The sequence below is a fragment of the Gossypium arboreum genome, chromosome 11 (assembly GCF_025698485.1).
Source record: "Gossypium arboreum isolate Shixiya-1 chromosome 11, ASM2569848v2, whole genome shotgun sequence".
NCBI lineage: Eukaryota > Viridiplantae > Streptophyta > Magnoliopsida > Malvales > Malvaceae > Gossypium > Gossypium arboreum.
In genome coordinates, this window is record NC_069080.1 from 16,658,069 (window position 1) to 16,675,507 (window position 17,439).

A 17,439-nucleotide genomic window follows, 5' to 3' on the forward strand; every position below is an offset into this window, starting at 1 on the left:
TGCTGGCGTTGATTTGTGCACCAATTGCGGCGTGATACAAGGCCGGAGTCATGGCGCCAGTGGAGACGTTGATGGAAAGTCACTGGAACGACGCGAGACGAAAAGGCGCGTCGGTTGGAGTGCTTGCGGCGCCTAGGGTTTTTGAAACCCTAGGTCTTCTGTCTTTAGTTTACGGTTTGGGCCTCTTAGGCCCCGTTCATTTTTGGGTTAAGGGTGTAATGGGCTAGTGGGTAGTTTAGGCTAATTGGGTCTTGGGTCATCAGGCCTTTAGGCCCGTTTTGTAAACTGGACAGACCTTAAATTTATTTTATTAATTATTTTTTATTGCTTTATTCTATCTCACGGGCCCGGGCAAATTTGGGCTATTACATATATATAGAAGAGAGAGATTTGTGATAAGCAATTCTTTAGGCGTTTATAGTTATTACTTATTATAACATTTATACAGCATATAATTTCACTACGTTGTGTCTTTTACTATGTTGATTACCTTGCCTTTGATAAACCATTTTGAAGATCCACAACAAGATCACCGAATGATTTCAAAAGAGAGATCAATGGATTGCAATGAGAAAGGAGATTCATCAGCAAGTAGTTTCACCATCAGCGACCAAAGCAACCCTGATGAGGATCTTGATATTGACTTTGACAAGCAGAAGGCAGAGTTAGCAATTTTTTTTTTATACATATAAAAGTGGGGATAAATAAAAGGTTGAAGAGGTTGAGATTTGGATTACTAGCTCTGATTGCTTGAGGTTTACTTTTGCCAATGATAAATGATAAAAGAACCCATATTCAGATTACAGTTGAACCAAATAATGCAAAATGATGACCGAGTGTAAGGAATATTTTAAGAACTAACTTGCATATATGTTTTAACGTGAAATAATTTGATTATACCAAAAGTGTTGGTTATCTAAACCTAAATAATTTGCACATGTTTTAATGTGAAATCCATGCATGCTTTATAAAAGGAACTTTCTGTACCCACTGGCCGTCCTTCATAAAAGTTAGTTAATTTAGTTAAACTCAGTAGCTTATATATAACTTTTTTTTTTCCGTCGTGATAAGTTTCTACTAAAATCTAAAAGGATAGAATTAACTAAAATGTCAATAGAGACACATCTCCCCAATTATAGAACACCGTTATCTTTTCTTACTAATTATAGAATAAATTTTTGAAAGTTAGAAATATATTTTTCAAATCTAAAGAATCAACTCCAATTATTAACACCATTAATTTTTTTTTTAAATTCATTAGAGTGACATTTTATTTTTTTTTTAAATACTCACATAGTAACTTGATGTGTCTCATGTAACTAACTAAAAATACGACTAAGGTAAGTGCACTTATCGATAAATAATATAACTGCGGTGAGTAGAGGTATCGTATCCATGAGGACTAAAATTATTAGTAATTGCCGTTTTATTATTATTTAGCTGAAAAATTGGAGTGAAGTGTTTAAAACTAAATTTACTAAACTAATTTAACTAAGAACTCAACAGAGAATGAATAAGGGAAATAATCGAAAGATAACCAATGAGAGAGACAATATCCAGGAAAGAATCCACCTAGACTTCATCTATTATTATGAATCTGAATTAAATGATTTATTCACTTAGTATCTTGATCCGTAGAAATCCCTAAATTATGCGAATATCTCTTTCAAGAGTAAGAGCAACTAACTTTAAGTTGATTAATTGAAATCTCTTTCTAATTAAAACTCCTATCGTCGCATTAACTCGATCTATGGGTTTCCTTATTAGATTTGACTCTAATTCAGTAGATTTATGTTGTCTTATTTCTAGGATTGCATGCAACTCTACTCAATTATGATAGATCTACTATTAAACATGGACTTTTCCTCCACTGAATTAAGCACATTAAACATGAATTAATATCCCAGAAATATTAAAACAAGAAATAAGCACACATAAAACAAAAATTAAATAATAGAATTCATCATAGGTTTCATCCTCCCTAGGTATCTAGGGAATTAGTTCATAATTTTGTATAAAAACATCTCAAAGTGAGAAAAACCACAAGAAACAAAAAAAACTCATAAAAACTTCAAAAGAAATTAAAAGGAGGTCTTCAATCTTGATTGAAATCTGCTTTAGAGTTGGTTCTAATGGTGTTCTTCGAGTTGTTTCTTTGATATTCTCTTATGGCCCCCTATCTCTTCTTCTATTTGATATTTATAGACTTTAGAATGCTCAGAAAGTGTAAAAATTGTGTTTTTACGCATGTTTGGGAAGCAGGTTGCAAAATCGACACGGGCTAACACATGGGCCTGTGTTTATCCCGTGTGGCTCCTGAAATTTGCTTTTTTTCTCTGATTTTTGCTCCTTTTTCACACTTATCGCTCCCAAATGCTCTCCTAAGTAAAGGAACATGAATTTAAAGGATTAAGAGTATCAAATTCACCAATTTGCATAATTGATCATCCAAAAATGCATTAAGAATGAGTTTAAATATGTTACTTTTGTTATTTATCATAACCATGTAACAAAAAAAATAATGTTATGGTCATAAATTTAATAGATATTTTAATGGTGTTGACAACTCTTAAAAATTACATAATCATTTTAATCAAAATAAAACATTTGGGCTAATTAATGACATTGTAAACGTTGAGGTACTAAATTATGTCAAGAAGTTTAAGTGTCAAGATTAAATCTTAAATTTGAGCATAGTTTAGGGATCAAAATTGAAACTTGACCATTGTTATATAATCGATAGAAAAAAGACGGTGTCATGCCACTTTGCCATCCTTATAGTATTTTTTTTGCCAAGACATTTATAAATAGTTGAAAAAAATCACCTATAACCTTTCACATATAAATAACTTTTTTTTTCATGGACATTTGTTAGTGTATAAATGATATGATAGTACAATAAGATAACTATCATATATAAGTATGTTAAATATTTGGACTAATTAATACCATTGTAAAAGTAAAGAACCTGATTATGTAAAATTAAAATATAAGGATTAAGTGTCAAAAGTGAGCATAGTAGAGAAATAAAAAATGCAATTTTACCATTATTTTATAATGACTTGAAAAGGAAAAAATAATGTATTAGTTAGTCCCAATAATTAGCACGGTTAATAATTTTGGCCGCTGATGTGGATTTTTTAAAAAGACTTATTCCAAATCATCATGCCAGTTTAGCATTTATTCTCATAAGAACTTTTGAGATAAAAACATTGCTAAACAAGTTTTTTTGAGTTTTTTTAAAAGTGCTTTTGGGATAGAAAATACTTTGAAAAATCACTTTTTTGACCAAAATCAAAAGCATAAAATTTTAGCTTTTGCTCAAAAGTTCTTTTAGCACTTTTGAAAAACATTGCTAAACTAACACTTAGTCACAAAGTCATTTCACTATAGTATCATGACTGAGCTCTCCCTAACGACATATCATTACTAACACAACTACTCAGTGCTCGTCCAATGACATTGTCATAAGTCTATTACCCTCATAGAATATCCTTGATCTATTTGGGATAATATCCGTTCTCCCAATATGATTCTATTTTATATCATAGTAATCATTATATCTTCTTTCATGAAAAGTCAATTACTATCGAATAGTAATTAATTAATTCATCACAAAGATGAAAGACTCATGACTATGTTTACTTTTCATCAACCATGTAATGCCAATGAGAGGATATCATTTAACCATGTCTCGAACCATGAATTTCACTGTTGTGAATGATGCTATGTATTGCTGAAGTCATACACCCAAGCACCAGCTTTTAGTTTCTTATCTATTCGAACTCAGTCTTTTACTTACATCAAAGTATAGGAGTCACGCGTACATAGTCCGCCATCCACTTAGGATTTATGTATGTCACAATATAAACGTCACAAGTGAATAAATACATAAATAGATTCAAGATCTATTCTACTTGGGTCTAGTCCAATGTATTGTCAGTCCAGTCAGTCACATCTATATCTCTATCTTTTAAGAGTCATCTGCTCTGATGCCTAAGACAAGACATTTCCCAAATTGGAATTGATAGATGACATATTAGTCTTTCAATTAATTTGCTCATTTTTTATTAGGCTAAGGATATGTTTGGGTTTGTCTGCTAATACAAGCTGTCTTTTCCTATTATGATCCGGCTACGTGATACCACTTAGTATTAGTCAAATATTGACAACCAATGAGCAACATTTGCTTCCATTTTACTTTGCGTAAAAAAATCATGTGAGGACAATATACAAAGTATTAATGTAATTTATGAATAATTTTATTAATCAATCTATTCAAAAAAAGTATAAGTTTACTTAGACGAAAATATTACACTTATGACATTAGATCCAATATTTTGTATATAATAATGAAGAAGATTCTCGTCTGGTTTCGCTAAAAATTCAAAGGAACTCCAAACTCATGAAGAAATACTCGTATTTATGAATAGGAAAATAGTGACATACTTAAGTTCATGTGAAATCCATTTTTGTATTATACATGAAGAAAATTAACTTTAACCTATGAAAATCGTCTCTCACAGCCATCCTATTTAGACGATTGCTTGTAGGTTGTGAGGTTTTAACGTGTCGTGAAAATAGCTAATTTTAAACTAAAATCCTAAAAGAAGAGAAGAATTTTTTTTACCTTGAAATCCAAACGTAGCATCAGTGTAAGGGCTATTAAAAACATATAAAATTAGAAAAACACTGTCAACTTTTTTCATATTTGATCTAAATGATAAAGTAGATGACAAAAAAGAGGAGTTGAATAAGTTGGACCAAACCTTGAATCTTTAATTAAGCATGGCCAGCTATAGTGTTAATGATGGTAGATCTCTTGTTTCCTCACCTTTACTTCTCCTTTCTTCTCTCTTTCCATTTGCTTCTTATTAAGCTTCTCTGTCTTCGTATTATCCACGAAAATCATCATCCACTCCTTCTACAGTTACATAAATATAAAGTGTTAGTAAATGTTCAAGATATAAATGAAAAATCTCTTTTAATGTACAAAATAGCAAGAAGAAATTAACCTTTTTCCACATGGATGCTTTGGCCTTCTTCACGTAAGCCCTAGTATATTGGTTATTATCATAAAATATCAATAACTATGAATCTCCTAAGCAAATTTCAAACACAAGCCAAATGCTACTATTTGATAAATGTTGAATCCCCTAGAAGCATAAGGTGGCAAAAATAAGATTAATCTTAGAACCACTATTTTCAAAATTGGATCGAATCGGTCGCTCAGACTAGGAATTGACTAAGGTATTGCTCCTGATCATAAGGGGTTGGACCGATTGACTCGCGAACCAGTTGACTTGATTGAATCAATTGAAACAAGTTTTTTTTTCTTTTTAATATTTTTATTTTTAATAATTTATTCAATTGAATTAGACGAACTGATCAGACTAAAAACAACAACAAACACACCAAGGACTATTTTGTAGTTTTTCCTTTTCTGGGTTTATCGACCGGTTGATCTATTTCTTAATCTATATAATAATTTAATTCAATTATCAACTTCAAATAACTTATAATGTCTAAATACATTCATATAAACTTCTAATAATGTAATACCCCTTACCTGGTCCGGTTGCCGAACCCAACAAATAGGATGCTACAGATAATGCCAAACAATTTACATGTAATTAGTTATCAATATCTCATTTAAATATCATCAATTCACATATAATTTGCAATTCATATGAACCTAATTATTAAATCCAAGCATGAAATAAGGTTGAATTGTAAAATTTCAAAATTTTAAAGTTGATATAGAAATTTAATTGCTTGGTGTCGATATCATATCATTACTTTATTTGGTATCAATACCAAATCATGATTCTATTTGTTTACAAACACATGGGTATATTTCCTATCCTGGTATCGATATTTATTAATTAGTATCGATACTCATAGAAATATTGGTACCATTTTGGCATTCTGTTTGTTTTAAAACTATTTATAAGGTCAAGTATCGATAGTAAATGTCAAAATATCGATACTTAAGTTCAGTAATGGTAAAAATTTATCTTTAAAATGTCTATTTCATGCTCAAAACACCTAAAACTCAAATGGTACCCTTTAGACACAATTAGAAACTTGAAATCATCAATAAAAAACATACTAACACATAACAAATTATCCTTATACTCAGCTAACTACCATTATAGCATTTTCACTACTATTTCTACCAAATTTATCACATTCATACTATACCAATATGCCATTAATGACACCTCAAATAATCAATCGAACATGCATTCATTCAACCATTCAAACAATCCCACAACTCCATGTCAACCTTATAACTCAGGCACTAAGCCTTACTAAAATCATTCAAAGTTAGCATATACATACAGTACATCACTTTATAGTCATGCACCAACCAAACCTATCACCTAGCATAACATTTCCACAACCATCAAGCCATTATGAAATCAACCGTGGTAATATTCTCAAACTTTAACAGTAATGAAAAATACCATATAGGTCGACTAGATTAGATTAAGTTTCCAAGATTCCTAAAACATAAAAATTACAAGAAAATGATTAAATTGAACTAATCAAATTGAAGCTCGAAATCAAAACCCTAAATTGTACATTGTCTTCTTCTTCTCCCCCTTCGGTTCAATTTTGCATGAAGAAATGGATGAAGAAATTTTTAATGTTTCCACTATCTTTGTTTTATTATAATATATGTTTTATTGTATTAGTTAAATTTTATAATTTATATTATTTTAAACAACAACTCATGTTACCGTCTAATTTAATAAGAATAAAGGTTTAATTCCCTATTAAGTCCCTCATTAGAGTTCCAATTACAAATTCCTTAAGAAACCACACTTTTATTACTTACACGATTTAGTCCATGTACGCTAAATAAGCCATAATTCAATAAAATCACTCGATCAAAATTCAATTCAATTCAAAATAAAAATATTTACGAGTTCAATTTACGGAATCGGGGTTTCGAAACTACACTTTTTGACACCAATGATTTTCAGGTCGTTACAAATAACATTTTACAATATTTCTAAGAACTTTTACATTTTATCCAATTTAGTCCCTAAAACCGAAACTAACATATATTTTACATTTAAGCCTCATTTTTCATTCCATTTTAAATTTGATCTTCTATAAATCTTCAGAATAAAAAAATTACAGAAATTTTCATGTTAAATTTTACATTATTACATTTTAGTCCCTCAACTTAAAACTAGTAAAATCCACTTTACAAATTAGTTCTACTTAACATATAAACTTTACATGCAACCATTTACCACTAAAAACCTCAAAAATCATCAATGAATATATATCAAAACTTTAGTAGTTTCATGAAATAGTCCCTGGGCTAGCTAAATCTTCCTGGGATTCCAAAAACATAAAAAAAAAATACAAGAAATGAATTAAAAATGACTTAACAATTGAAGCTCAAAGCTTGGATGAAAGCTTTAGCTTTTTCTTCAATGGTGAAATGGCGGTGAATGGAGGAAAGGGATGAATGAAATGGCCATTAACTTTTATTTTATGTTTTAATCCATTATAACTTAATTTTAATATTAAAAATAACATATAATTTGTTAATTAATCATGCATTTAGCCATCCACTATACTTAAATAGTGGTTAATTTCCACTTGGACCCTTGAAAAAAAATACTATTTAAGCTTTGTAACTAATAAAAATCAATAGTGATTAAGTTTTATGATGTTTATGATTTAGTCCTTATACCCTAACTAACCACTAAATCAACCAAATTCTGAACCAAAATTTAATATAATTCAATAATAGACTTTTAAATATAAATGATTAATATTTATTGACTCAGTCATTAGAAAACTGGGTTCCGAAATCACCGTTTTGGGTACCACTAAAGATGGGCTGTTACATTTACCGTCTTAATGATAGTGTGATATTTGCACCGCAAGTTGGAGATCTACATGTAAGTAAAACAACCATTTGTAAGCATACAATACTTAGTAAGTTCAAATGAAAATTACAATACTTACCTTGCTCATAGGTATGCATGTTATCTACCAAAAGTTAGGCATACATTTAGCTAACACATGACACTAATTGTCACAAAAAAAAAGTGAACGTAAGAATCATAAGTATTAGTATGCATTAAACATGATAAACATAACTCAAACATTGCCAATTTGCACACTTTCATATAGGTTCATCACATTTTCACATACTTTCGTTAAGTCACTAATCTATGCCATTATCATTTTAGTCACATACCTTTATAACATATAAATCCAATTCATTTCCATTTTTCTGTTTCAAGCAATGGAACCCTAGTAAAATGGACTCGTGCATGCGGGTGAACTACATCATACGAAAATAGCTCATGTGAGTATAAACTACACCACACTAAGGCACCAAAGTGAAAAGCCCGTAAGCATCAAATATTTAAACATATTCAAATACATCACCCCGCCACACCAATGTCTCCCTAGAGACAATGAATATTCAATGATCTACAAAAAATATTGGATTCCGAAATAACTTGTCATAATCTCCATATCATCAACTATCCCATACAGAAGCACGCATATGACACTATTGGCATGCCAACTGTATCCTAGCCTTTTACTAAGTTCACATGGGCATCAATCATTAATAATTGCATATTCATACCTTGTACTGTCACATATCAATTTCCAAATTCTATCAATTGCATCTGAACATATATTACATATAATCCTTGCCATTCTTCTAATTTCATTCAATAGATATAGCATCAATCACTTGTTTCAATTCAATTTCATTTACTAGCCATGCATGCCAATTTTTATTAACATTTCATTTATGTTCAAATATAGATAAAATGGAAATAACAAAAACAAATTTAGGGGTGAGCAAAACTTGATTCGATAAAAAATCGATTTTTTTTTAAATTTCGAGTTATTCGAGTCAACTCGAATAAGTAATTCGAGTTTCGAGTTTGAGTCAAGTTGAATTTTATAATTCAAATAACTTGAATAATTCGAATAACATATTGGTGTAATAGTCTTTCGGTCCCTGTCAATTTGAAAATGAGCAAATTGGTTACTCTCTCAACAAAAATTACCAAAAAAATTTAAAATATTTATAAAAATTCCAAAATTTATATTTAAAAAAGTATAAAATTAAAAAAATCTAAAAATATTTAAAGAAAGTTAAAAATTTAAAAATATTCTAAAATAATAATTTTGGGATCTTAATAAGTTAATTAATAATTCAAGTTGGTCATACTAAAGTATCTTATTTATTTTATTATTTTACTTTGAAAAAGTTTTTAAAATATATTTGATATTAAATTTATGTGCTCTAACATGGAATTAGTCATATATAAAAGATTTTAATTTGACATGTTTATTTTTTATTTAATTTGAACAGTTTCACTGGATTCGAATCAACTCAGATTTCATTTCACTGGATTCGAATCAACTCAGATTTCATTTCACTGGATTCGATTCGAATTTTTTTGAATCGTGTTAGGATGATAAAATAAGACTCGTCAACTCGAAATTTTTTCACTCGATTTGACTTGATTCAGTCAAATGCTCACCCCTAAACAAACCTATTAAATAGGAAGGGTAGTAAGGTCCATAAGAACTTACCTTTCAAAACACAACCAAGTAGTTTCTCAAGGCTTATTTTATAATTTTAGTTTTTCCTCAACTATCTCCACTTTTATCGAGTTTTGGTTGTAATGGCCTAAATTCAAAATTATCGAAACAATGGTTTCGTAACCATAGATCCGATTTAAAGAGAAATTTATTTCAATATTTTTGCTTGAAAATTGATATGATAGGAAAATCGTATGAAAATATTGATAGAAAAATTTTACCAATTTAGTGATTAGATAGAAAAAGAAATTATTGAAGAAATTGGGTAAAAACAAGGTATCGAGACCTCTATCTCAGAAACCGAGTCAAAAATAATTTTATAAATATTTATGAAATGTTATTAATGTGGTATTAAAATTTCGTTAGGAAATTTTAATGTTTGGGTAGTCAATTAAATGAAAAGGACTAAGTTGTAATAGGTGTAAAAGTTGCTACAGTGATTAAATAGCTTAAGAGTCTAATGAGAAAGGATTTAAAAGGCAATTAGACCCAAAAGTTATTTGGGCTGGATGGCAAGGGTATGAAATCAGCAGAAAAATTGATAAATTAAGGGTAAAATTGGAATATTGCAAAATTAACTAAATAAAACTAGGACTAAATAGGAAATATCTAGATTTCTCTTCATTTCTCTTCAATTCCAGCAGCTAAAAACGCTATAGGAGGGTTCTCTAAGCTGATATTTCATAATTTTTTCACCAAATCCAGAAGATTCAAATACGAAGCTAGATCGAGGAAAGGAAAAAGTTCGGGATTAGTAGATTTTTACTGTTTACAAACAAGTATCAAGGTAAGTTCGTGTAACTTGAATTATATTCTGAAATGCTTGAAATTGTATGTTATTGATGTGAATATGATTTGAGTGTTCATTACATGGAAATTTATGAAACATTGATATATTTGATAAAATGGGAAGAAATCCCGGTTGAATGAAAAGAAAATTCGATGGATCTCTGAAAAAGAATTGACGGTAAAAAGGATCTAGCCCGGACGGGTGATCCTATCCTGATATAGCCCTCCCGAAGAATATGTGTAAAATGGATTTTTCCTGGACGAGTAATCCGAATTAGGGTCTGAATTTAGCTCGACTGGTAATTCAGATCAAGCTCATTAGAGTAATTGTCGTTTGAGGATTTAGCCTGGACTGGTAATCCCGACAATACTCTATGAGTTTATATTGCAGGGGATTTAGCCTGGACTGGTAATCCCGCTGCAAGGTTGAGGTTCGCGGGAGTGTGCTCTGTGAAATGGATATGTGCGCACATGAATATGAATTGACGGACCCGGAATTGTACAATAAATGTGTACCTCTGAAAATCCATCAAAATTTCGATAAATTCAACGGGATAACTATGGAAAAATAACAAGGATATGGAAATTATGGTATTGACAAGCTCATCAATCATAGTATATATTATTGGTACATGGAAATTATTGTACTAACTTGAATGTTGAGATTGTGCATATTAGGGTAATAATGCATTGAATGGATATATGGATGTTTATGGTATTGTATTGAAAATATTAGGTAAGTATAATTCTTGTTACATGAGCTTACTAAGCACAAAGTGCTTACCCCGTTTCCTTTTTCCCTGTTTTGTAGTGTTAAGAGCTCGAAGGTCGGATTTGGTCAGAGACACATCACACTGTCAACCTCAGGATTTTGGTATATAAAGAAACTTTATTTTGGAAATCAATGGCATGTATAAGCTAACAAAGTAAATGTTAACGTGAAATGAATGTAAAGTTAGCCATTAGTATGGTTAACAAACACAGTTATAGATAGGTGATGACGTTATCTTATATAAATGCATGAATCTATCATGAAAATATGTTGAATTGATTTGGTTGATGTGGATTGGTCTCGATTTAATATTACAGGAAGGTTAGATATTTATAAAGGGCTATATTGAATATAAAAAAATTTAATTCAGTAAACTCCGGTAATGCCTCGTACCCTATTCCAGCAATGAATACGGGTAGGGGTATTACATTGGTTCTATACAATTATATATATACGCCAATCAATATCACATATTAATACATGATAGCCATTCATTGGCTCACAACAACAATGCCATGAAATGCATGATTCAACTAATCCCCTTTTTTATTATATACATATTTTACATTTTATTCAATTTCATCCCTAAACTCGGGATAAACATATCTTTCGATTCCTAGCTTCGGATTAAATTTGATTTGACATTCTTTCATTAAAGACCTTATACTTTCTATTTATAGCATAGTTTTATGATATGTTTTACATTTATTCAATTTGGTTCCTAATGTTACAAAGCTAACAAACAAGCTTAACCAACTTTACAATTTAACCCTTTTCATAATCTAAGCTCAATATCTATCAATTCTAGACCAATTGACCAGAAAAGACCCATTTCGAAAAAAAAATTATGGAAATGGGCCATTTTTTCAAAAATAACGAAAATTTCCAGTTTTACTAACACACGCTGAGCTGGCGTTGTTTTCAGGGTCCAGGTCAACGCATTTTATTAAAGCACTTCTAAGTTAGCACTCTTTTGCCCGTGTTCCAATAACCAAATTTCCAAAAAAGACCATTTTTAAAAAAAAATTATAAAAGTATGCCAATTTCTTAAAAATTTACAAGATGGGCTTTTATATAGACCCAAAGTAACAACACTATTTTTTTTTTCAATTTAATGGTGCCACCAATTAATGTGGAAATGAAATTTACAAAACAGGCCTTTATATAGACCCAAAGTCTCATTTTCTTTATTTTCTTAAGCAATGTGGGATGTGAGATATATGTATATATAGACTCATGAATAGGTTTGTAACTTGTTCCTAGACAATGTGGGATTCCTTCCTCTTTTAACTAACAACATAAGATTAAAGACTATATTATATTTTATAAATTTTACAAAACAATTTCTATTTTTTATATTTTGTTAACTTTTTCTCATATTATAAAAATATCTCTTGAGATCTTTAATCTTATTGCATTTTAGAATTTTTAGTGTAACACCCTAGACCCTGCCTAGAAGTTTAAATCGAATCCTGAATGTTACATTGACCACCAAAGTAATCGTAGGTAAGTTTTTACAGAACAAGTTATTACGTCAAACTGAAACATTTAATCGTTTAAATTCAGTCAGTAAAATTACAGTTAAGTTTACTATAAAACTGGAATTAAATGAACTATTAAAACTTTTAACAGAACTTGTATCACAATTTTCATAAAACCTTACAGTTTGAAATCTGAATGAAAAAATAGAAACTGGGAATAAAGCTTATATTGAATTTTCCTCCAAGACAGTCCGAGACCTTCGCACATCGAATCCAGCATCAAAATTAAGAAAAGGTACCTGAAAGGAAAACACTAAGATGGGGTGAGCTACTCGAGCTTAGTGTGTGTAACGGCCTAATTTTCAGTGGTGTCGAAAATGGTGATTTGAGATCACTAAATTCGAAAAATAAGATTGAACAAGATAGTAATTTAATATTTATGAGTCAAGTAAGAATTTAGAAGAATTTGTGAAATGGTGAAATTAGTGAATTAAAAGAATTTATTAGGTCAAACGGGTCAAAAATGAGGTATCGAGACCTCAAAGTTGAAAATCGAGCTATAAATATTTTTATAAATATTTATGGAGTGTCATTGAGTTAGTATTAAAGTTTCGTTAGAAAATTTTAACGCTTGGATGGCTAATTAATTGAAAAGGATTAAATTGAAAATAGCACAAAATTTGTTAAATTGTGAGTAAATAGCTTAAGTATTTAAAAGATGGATTTAAAGAGCAATTAGACCCAAAGGTTAATGGCTGGACGGTTTGGGTATGAAATAAGCAAGAAAACAATGTGAACAAGGGCAAAATTGGAAATAGATAAAAGTTAATAGTTAAATAATGATGTAATTGAAAAATCTAGACATTTTCTTCATAATTTCTCAGCCAAAACGCCATAGAAGATCTGGAGAAAGCTGGTTTTTCATATTTTTACATCATGTGAGTCTAATTCTTGCTTTTTCTTGATAATTTTATGTTTTATGACTTTTACAATTAGGTCCACTTGTAGAATTCATTAGTTTTTGATTTTATGGGTGAAATTGGAAGTTACCCTGGATGGATAAGGGAATTTTATGATGAATTATTATGAAATTTAAGTTCTAATTTCATATTAAGGTGGTTTTATTAAGTGATTTTGATAGGAAATGATATTTAGGACCTAATTGTGAAAAAGTTGTGAATTGAAGGTTGCTGTTGAAATTCAGAATATAAAAGGTTTTGAAATAGTTTATAATGATAAAATAAAGTGTTAATTGAGAAAAATTAGTTCAATTGATGGGTGAATTGAGTAGGGACTAAATTGTGAAAACTATAAATTTTGGGGTAAAAGTGCAATTTCGAAATTTGAACAGCATAAATTGTGAAGTGAAATAGAAATCAAATAAATGCTAATGAGTAGAAATATTTTATATTATAGATCAAGAATCCCAAGAAGAACGAGGAAAAGAAAAAGTTATGAATAGTCCCTAAATTTCAATATCTTCTACAAATTAGCCGTAAGTTCATATGGTTGAAATTAGATGTTTATTTGTGAATGATTGAAGTATATAATGTGTTATTATATACGAATTTGTTGTGGGATTGTGTAGATTTTGTTAATGAAAGAATAAATGTGGAAATGCAAATTAGGAAAACGCAGGATTGAGTACGTCAGATCGTGACGTGTGATGAATTGATTGGATAAGACCATGGTTGTTCCATGGCAAAGTGTGAAATGTAGGTATGGTATCATCCATACTGAGTTGTGAAATGTAGGTATGGTATTATCCATCTTGAGTGTGAAATGTAGGTATGGTATTATCAAATCCATACTTGAGTTAAGAAATGTAGGTATGGCATTTCCCATACCGAGTTAAAAAATGTAGGTATGGTATTTCAATGAGGAAAACCATACTGAGTTGTGAATCGTGGCATTGAGCAACGACGTACTCAATTTCGTAAGCCGCTTCCTAATTTGATTATAAGAAATAAAAGAGAAGTGATCCAAATGAAAGAGATTGAGTAGTTGTTCTTGTTGAGCTCAACTATGTGAATTATTATAACAATGGTTGTGAATCGCAGGAAACTTTAGTAAATGTTTTGGTATTGTTTGGGAATATTATGTTTGGTAAGCATTACTTTTAACCTATGAACTTACTAAGCTTCAATAAGCTTACTTGTGTGTGTTTAATATTTTATGTAGATTGACTTGAAGTGAAGTGGGTAGATCGGATCAACACAACAAAGCACACTATCCAGATCAATTCCGGTAGCTTTTGTTTTATGTTTGAAGATTTATATGGCATGTATAGAGTTTGAATGAATTGAAGTAAAGATGTTATAAACTAGTTAACAATATTTGTACTAAAATAGTTTTCGGTAAGTAGCAGTAGTTTGACTTTGAAAAATCACTAAAAATAGTAGAAATGGAATTAAATAATGAATAAATTATGGAATCGAATCTCGATGAGTCTATTTTCATATGGAAGAAGCAAAACAGGTATATGAGCTATATTTTATGAGATGTTTAAATTTTTGTGAAACAGGGCCAGAGCGATTTCTGGATCCCCTGTTCTGACTTTAGAAATTCACCATAAATTTTACAAAGATAATTAGAAGTCATACTTTATATGTACAGATTCCTTATTGAGTCTAGTTTTATTAGAGACAAACGGCATAGTCATTGAAGCTCTGTACAGAGAGATATCTGATTTGTAATACACAAAGGTCAGAGTAGTCAAACCCTGAAACAGGGAGATTTTAAATAATAAACTGTACTAATTGGCTTGACCAAAATTCTAGAAAAAATTGGTAAGTAGATATATGAGTATAAATTCAGAGAAAATTTACGGATTTGGATTTCGAGTTTTATAACTCGAGATATGAATTATTTATCCACTATGACACAGTTGGACAGCTTGTCTGGAAAGTGTGATATAAATTGTTTGAATTTGTTTAAGTGCTCAAATAAGTTTAGTAATGCCTCGTGCTCGACTTCGGCGACGGTCTCGGGTAAAGGGGGCGTTACATTTATTGGTATCAGAGCCTGGTTTAGTCGATTCTCGGAACGAATTTGATGTGTAAAGTGTTTAAAAATACATGCCATATAAATCTGTGATAGTGTGATGTGAATGATCCGATCTAATTACTAATTTTTGTTATAGATTGTAAAGATGTCTGATAGACCCGATGGTGCTAGTTAGGAAGAGGAAGTTAATAGTAGAATACAGACTTCTGAGCAGGGAACAAGTGGTAATGTCCTGATTTCTTTGATGATAGAGGAAGAACTTAAAAATATGATTTACGGATTAATGAATCAGTGGTATCATGAAACAATACAAGGAAGAAGTCAGGCACAACAACCTCCTCCTCCCCCTACTGTACCACCAGTTACAACCCCGGTTGCTCCTCCTTTAATAGATGAATCTAGCAAAAGAACACCAATTGAAAAACTCAGAAAGTTTGGAGCTGAAGAATTTCGAGGGAGATCGGACGATGATCCGGTTAAAGCAGAGTATTGGTTAAAGAGTTTGGAGAGAGTTTTTAAATAGATGATGTGTTCTCCGGAGGACTATTTGGGATGTGCAGTTTCGCTATTGAAAGAAGAAGCGTATAATTGGTGGGAAACCATTGAGGCAGTGGTACCTGCAGATAAACTTACCTAGGAATTCTTCCAAAACGAATTTAAGAAGAAGTATGTGGGAAAGAGATATTTAGATAAGAAGAAGAGAGAATTTCTTGATCTTCGACAAGGAATAAAACAGTGGCGAATATGAAAGAGAATTTGTGTATCTCAAGAGATATGCTCGGATGTTGTAAACCGACAGAGGAAGAAATGTGCATTAGATTTGAAGAAGGGCTTAATGATGAAATCAGAATGATGATTGGAGGTACAGAGATTCGGGAATTTGTGATTCTGTTTGATCGAGCTCAAAAGATGGAAGAAGTGTATAACAGAAAGATGCAAAGAGAAAGAAGAGGTAAAGAGGTATACAAAAGAAGTTTCTCTAGACCAACTTCGACTTTTTCGGCCAAAAAGTTCAGAAATGATTCTGGTCGACCTGTTATAATCCCGGAACGATCGAATAACAGAAAAACGACTCAACAAGATGTCGGAGTAACTAAGAAACCAGCAGCTAGTGTTAGTAGTGTGCAAAATATTCCGAGACTTAGATGTAAAAATTGTGGTAGATTTCATATTGGTGAGTGTTGGGGAAGAGCCGGAGCTTGCTATAAATGTGGTGGAACTGATCATTTTATTCGGGACTGTCCTCAATTATTAAAAGAAGATAGAGAACAAGGGGAGAAGCAAGCAAATACTCCTCAGAAAGGTAAACGTTCAGGTCAAAGTAGTGCTACTGGGACTGTTCATTCGAAACGAGATACTGCAGCCCGATCAGAGACAAGAGTACCTGCACGTACATATGCTATCCGGGCAAGGGAAGAAGCTTCTGCTCCAGATGTGATAGCTGGTAATTTCTATCTTTTTGATGATTCTGTGTATGCTTTAATTGATCCTGGATCTACACATTCATATATTTGCACTGCATTAGTGTCAGAAAAGAAAATGACTGTTGAGTCCACTGACCTTGAATTGCAAGTCACTAATCCACTAGGGCAAAGTGTGTTGGTTAATTTAATATGTCGGAATTGTCCACTGAAAATACAAGGCTGTGAATTCTCTGTTGATTTAATGTTGTTACCTTTCCGAGAATTTGATGTTATTCTTGGAATGGATTGGTTGATTGGACACGATGCCATAGTGAATTGTAGAGAAAAATGGATTGATTTAAAATGTCAGACAGGGGAAATAGTT